General features: G+C 37.6%; 1 pseudogene; it reads right to left on the reverse strand.

Moving 5' to 3' along the window:
* Positions 1 to 936: 936 nt before the first annotated feature.
* LOC105853987 lies at positions 937 to 1,943 on the reverse strand (annotated as a pseudogene).
* Between the last annotated feature and the right edge of the window lie 4,847 nt (positions 1,944 to 6,790).

The following is a 6,790-nucleotide window of genomic DNA, read 5'->3' on the forward strand; positions in this document are numbered from 1 at the left end:
TAAAATGTGAATCCAGAAATGTTTAAATACTATCTCACCAGTAGTTCATCATCATTTAATTCCAAAGAAAGGCAACAATGCAATATAGTGAATACTTTTCAGAATGTTCACTGGTCCCTGACTACTTACCCAATGTTTAAATGATGGTGCTCCCCTTCCCACAACTGACTGGACCAGAGGTAAACCTCTGACCTACGCTAGATGAATTACCTGGATTGAGGTGCAAAGAAAACAACCACCTACCCTTCTGAGTTCTTCTAGGCTGGCAAATAATTAGACATCAGACAGACTAAGAGAAAGAGTTATATACGAATTTGAAACTAACATATATGCCTCTGGTACATACATGTCATACATGGGAGAGATCTAGCATGCCAATATTAATTTGCCCACATGGCTTTAGACACCATCTTAAATAGCTTATCTGAGACTAGGGAGGTTGAGGAAGAAAGAGGAAGTCAGTTAGAAAGTTAAATGGGGAAAACAAAGGTACTAATACCCTCTAGTGAAAAGAGTGAAGATTAGATCTTCCTGAAATAGACCCTTACAGAGAGAAGTTTAGATATAAACACCAAAAACAGCCTCCATTGAGCCTTCAGAACCCCTCCCACAAAATAAACCTCTCATCAAAGATATGTTCTGGGGTGGTAGGTTTTTGCTCCCTTACACCCGGATATTTGGAATTTAGGATGCACAGTTTCTTTTTGGCACTAGAGTTAGTAGCTGAAGAAAAGCTACCAGTGGGGTGCTGAAGCAGAGAAAACTAATTGCCAGAGGAAAGAAAAAAGAGAGAGAAGATATATTATTACCTAGAAGAGATGAAGAAAATACCATTAGGTCCTGACTTTCCAAAATCATTTCAACTCCTTAGTTCTACAAGATACTTAGCTCCACAGATACAAGATATATATTTTTGTATTTTATTTTTTATACCAATTATGCCATTAATTCATAGGGAATGGGCTATAGCCACTCAGGCTCCTTCCCATTAATTCTCACAAAGTGGGCTTCTCTGAGTGGATCATGTGAGTAGTTCAGTTGAACCCAAGTATTGTCACTGGAAATGCTAGGTCCTGTTACCTGTCACTACAGATGCCAATGAGCAGAGTCAGAAATTGAATCTATAAGAAGCACTTTATTTAGGTGGCTGGTCAGCAAGCTGAGAACAATAGGCATATTACCTTGAAAAAAACTGTTCTAACATTTCATCTCTAGCTGACTGCTTTATAGTGGGTTAAACAAAAATAGTTAGTCATAAGTGAATCAGTTTGTCAGAACAGCCCGCCATGGATGATGTTCCTGGTATTTGTCATGTTCAGCCCCATAATTTGTTATCAGTCTCTTGGTTATCTTGACCTTAGTACATCATGGCCTGCTGAGCTTGGTTAATTTCTGATGCCATCAATGTTGGTCACTCACTTGCTCATCATTGAGGTAGGAATCTTAGTTTAAAGCAAGAGTTTTAGTTTAAAGAAAACAGATTGTTAGTCATATAGTGTGTATATGCAGCCTGTGTAATGTGTATATGTGTAGATTCCTGTACTAGGTATGGTGTCCTTCCCTTCCTCCCTAGACCCTTATCAGTACCTTCCTCTTTGTCTTCCTTTCGTTGCTGCTCATTTTCTTCCACATGCTTCAAGAAGCTACATTGGTTCTTAGAGTGCTTAATATGCTCAATACAAGCGTTAATTCTCTTGGCAAGAATTTGGCCCTTGTCTGTTTACAACAATGCCAGCTGCATTCTGGGAAATATAGACTCAGAATTCTAGTTTTGCCATGGTAACATTTTTGGTAACCTATTTGAACAGTGTCCACCCTGCTGATGTCTACAAAATCACCTTGTAGATTCACATATATGTGGCCAAAGGAACAATATTAAGTTTTCTAAAAGGTCTAGAGAATATATAGTGGGTACCTGTCCTCTTTTCTTCTGTATTGGTCATTTTGGCTATTTACCAGAGGATGGCAATTTCATGTATCTTTTTAATAAGCATTGCCTACTGATGATTGAGATAGTTTGAATGCCTTTTTGTTTCTTACAAGTAATTTTCCTTGATTAAGATTATGTTGCTCTCCACATAGAATAGCTAGTGTTGATGAAGGACATAGGCCACATTTACTGCAGATGTACAGCTTCTTAAAATTTTTGCTTGAATTTTCCAGATTATCTTTCTAGAGGATAAAATGGCTATTTAGTAAAACAGATGTGGCAGGCTTTATGAGCAAAATGGGTCACAAGGAAATGCTGAATGACTTGGAATCTATGCAGCAATGTTTTACCATGTATGTTCTAAACAAAAGGCATAGATTGAAACATGCAAAAGCTTATGGCTGCATTTTCTTTCTTTAACCTAATTGAGCTCTGATAATACAGCTAGACTAAAAGGAGATATGCACAGCAATTAAATGACTCCATTATAAAGGGGTTTGAAAAGATGCTAAGATGGATAGAATAATCAGTTCTATCAGTTCCATCAATTTCTAGCCCCCTTTTGCTTCTGCTTCAGACCCATGACACCAATTATGTAAATTTGCTCACACAGTGCCTGGTTGTTTTTGCATTGTAATTTAAATGTAGGTGTCTTGTGAAGACGAAGGGAAATGCATTGTCCTTTTCAAATTTTAGAATTTGAGCAGACTCACTGATTTTGTTCCAGTAGAGTTACTAGGCAGCTGGAGAAACAGCTGGACCAGTTTCTGAACACCAACAAAAAAATCTTCTGAATTAAGTATTGTTTTTCATCATAATTTTATGGTATTGCTTAATAAATATAAAGCACTTTTTACTAGTAGTTCACTGCTTTTCTGTTTACATTAGCAAATATATTATGATGATAGCACCAAATGCACTGGGAGGTTGTTGATTCACTGAGAGTAATCCAGTCAGGATTTCCTTTATTTAAGGACTACAAAATGCACTTTGAAAAAGGACCTAAGGAGCTACCTATCTTAATTTCCCAGAAGCCATATAACCTCGTGGTCCTCTAGGAATATTTGGGTTCAACACCTAGTTCTACTAATTGTGTGACCTTTAGTAAGTTACTTAACTTTTCCGTGCTTTAATTTTTTTACTTGTGAAAGGGGGATAATGTTAGTAGGTGCTTCATTGAGTGGCTGTAAGGATTAAATGGTTGGTATATATAAAGCATTTAATATAGTGCCTAATTAACATAGAGTTAAGTCTCAGTGATCATTATACCCCAAAATGCCAAACTTTTGGCATATTTTCCTAAAAGTTTAGTCTGTAGAACTAATTATTCCAATTAGTACAATATCTTTTCCAGTTAGTGAGCCAAAAAGTGAAAAAAATAAGGAAATTATAAGTGTCTGCTTTTTATAGGCAGACCAGTTGGGTAAGGAGAGGTACAGAGTCATGCATATATAAGAAATCTTGATCTCAACGTTCAGATTTACTGCTTCCTTATTAGACTCTGTTCTGCCCAGTAAGTGGGTTGGATGACTATCTGGTCTTAGGACAGGGGCATGATGTTCTCATTAACTGTAGACAAGGTACACTGAGTGTAAGACAGGTACAAGGTGAACCCAGCTGTTTTGGGAGGAAATCTTGCCTCACTGGTACACATCAAAAGGGCATGGAAATAGGGAAGGGAGAACAGCCTGGGGAAGCTGTTGACAACAAGGAGGAATATGTGGGAATTAGAGTTTTTCTAAGATGAACAGCACTGTGCTGGGTAATCCAGGAAAAGGAATATTCAGAGATCTAGACAGACAATCTCTCTGTAGAGAGAGGCATCTGGAATGGGGGACTAATAAGACCATATTGGAGCCTTTCTAAGAGGGTCTATGATCTTACACTATTTCATGACAAGGTTGTCAATTAAAGGAAACAATAGAAGTCAGATAACAGGAGTAGGGGCCAATTCTCAGAAACTGGACAGACCTATGTCAGTGCTGAAACAAGAGACAGAAATCATAGCAGCTATAGCAAATTACATTGGATAGTGGGATAGAGATTGGAATAGCTAGTCCTAGGGATGGATTGGGTAGAGCTTTCATGTCTGAAGGACTCACCTATGTGGATAAGACTGAAAAGATGGAGGGAGAAAAGACTACCTCCCTCTCTTAAGAGATTTGTCTAGGATGTTAAGAAGGGCTGGATTTAGTTGGCCTGACATAAAAATCTAATTGAAAAATCATGTTTTCTGATTACCATGTTAGAGTAGTACAATGGCTTTTGGAGTCACAATTTTGCTAGTTACAGATGGAAATGATACTCTGAAAATTGGGCACTGGTCAAATATCTTTGTGGTTACACTTGTACGCATAAGCTTGTTTATCATTGATAATAAAAACTTCTTGCAGAAAAAAATTCCTTTCAATATGTACAATTTTTTTTAAATAAACTATTATTTATTTATTTTTTTTTTAAAGATTTATTTATTTATTCATACAGAACTGGGGTACAGGCCAGAGATGCGGAGGGTGAGAAGATTCACCAGAGACAGACTGGGGAGCAGAACAGGCAGATCGACGAAGTACACTGCTGAGGGGAGCTGAGGCGAGTCAGGAGACCTCCAGGTCAGGCGGGGATCGAACTCATGTGGAAGTGGCTTAAGCTTCTTAGTGCAGTGTTTTAACCGGCTGCGCCACCAGGGAGGGCCCAATATGTACAATTTTAATCAGTTGTCTAAATTATATATTGATAAACTGAGCACATGGAAATCAAAGACTAAAAGAAATGTGCTTGACATTCAATTAACACTTAATGAGTGAGGTGTTTAGTGTACATTAAGAGATGATAATGACAATGGCTAGAAATGAAGGAGGAAAAGGAAGGAACAGAGAAAGACAAGAAACAGATGTAGCACTAAGGCAATTGGCTTACCAATTACTGCTGCTGAAGCAAACACAGTGCAGTTTTCAGTTATTTAGAGGCTGATTCTACAGTTTATCATTTCAGAATTTTGCTTTAGACTTTCCCTTCTACTGATTCCCTTTCATCCATCAGTTTACTTATTTTTTAAATGCAATGTCTGTCTTCTTGTTCACTTACATGTATCACCTTTCCCTCAGTATCTTGCCCAATGCTTCCCCTCCATAAAACCCTTTCATAATGTCCCTGGTTAGACCCAATCATCTCATCCTCTGCATTTGCACAGCTGTTGACTGTACCCCTGTTATGCAATTATCTGTCATGTTGGCTTTGAAGTAATAATCCATAGTATCTTAACTTTTTTCTTTTGCAAACTACTATCCATCACACTCCTTCCACCCTTTCTCCTACCCTCCAATCATCTCTGGCAACCTCAGTTTAGTTATATACATCTATTAGTTTATTTTGTTTTGCTATGCTATTATTTATTCTGTTTATCTATTCAGCTACTTATTTTCTACTTATATTGCACATGTAGGTGAAATCATCCAATATTTGTCTTTATTTTTCTTTTCTTTTTTAAAAAATAATTTAATAGTTTATTTTTACATCATTTTGTGCATTTTTCCATTTCAGTTGTAATCCCCGTGAGCTTCCCATCTTTTCTTTTCTTTTTTTTTTTTAAAGTTTTATTTACTGATGCATACAGAACTGGGGTATAGGCCATAGGTGCAGGGGCCATGAGAGGATTCACCAAAGACAGAGTGGGGAGCAGAACAGGCAGATTGACCAAGTACACTGCTGAGGGGAGCAGCAGGAGAGACAGGAGAAGTCTGCCGCCATATGGATCACCTCTGGGGCTGGGGATGAAACTCACACTGAAGCATCTGCTGCCAGCTTGCAGTGCTGCATCCTAACCCACTGCTCTACCAGGGAGGGCCCTGTCTTTATTTTTCTACCATTGCTTCACATAATGCACTACAATTTCTTTCATTTTGTGGCATATGACTGAATTTCATCTTTTTAATAGCTGAATAATATTCATTGTGTATATATACCACATCTCTTGGTGGGCACAATATTAGCTATTATAAATAATGCTGCAGTAAACATTGTGAAGCATATAACTTTTTGAGCCAATGGCTTCCTGTTTTTCAGACAGATACCCAGAAGTTGGGTTTCTGGATCATGTGGTATTTCTATTTTTATTTTTTTGAGGAAGACCCAAATTGCTTTCCAAAATGGTTGTACCAATTAACATTTCCACCAACAGTATAGAAGAGTGCCCCAACACATGTTGTTAGCATCTTTTTGATAGTTTACATTCTCACAGATTTGAGATACCTCATTGTGATTTTGATTTGCATTTCCCTAATAAGAAATGACAACGATCCTTTCTTCATGTGCATGTTAGCTGTCTATTAGTCATGTTATATATATCTTTCACTCCATGCTTAACACGGACAGATTTTTCAGTCTTTTAATTTCCTTTGACATGTACCAATTTTCTCCTAGTGTAAGAATTTGGAATGGTTTTTTAACCAGTTTTCTCTAGTGTGAGGGTGCATAAAAAACAAGAGATTGGAACTCACTGTTGTTCAACTAGTTCTGGTCTCTTGTAAGAAACAGTTAAATGGCCTATTCCAGCCAATGTAACCAGTCAGGGGCCTATCGTACTTTTGGGTAATTTATATCAATTCTTTTGTGTTGTCTAGTCCAGAGTTTGCCTGGAAAATGCAATCTCTGGAGGCATTTGTCTGTGCAGAGGGTCTATGTTAGTCTCTGGAGGCTTCTATTCTCAAACAATGATCTTGGATCCCCTCATACCTTCACCTTCCTCAGAGTTATTTATACTCTTAGAGTTCTTCAGAAATAATAATGGTATTAGTAAGAACCCTCAGAATGTCAGCAACTCTCTTCATCCCTTTTTCTTTTCAACCAACTGAGGAATAGGGA

Source organism: Condylura cristata, unplaced genomic scaffold (assembly GCF_000260355.1).
Source record: "Condylura cristata isolate star-nosed mole 26May11 unplaced genomic scaffold, ConCri1.0 scaffold00023, whole genome shotgun sequence".
NCBI lineage: Eukaryota > Metazoa > Chordata > Mammalia > Eulipotyphla > Talpidae > Condylura > Condylura cristata.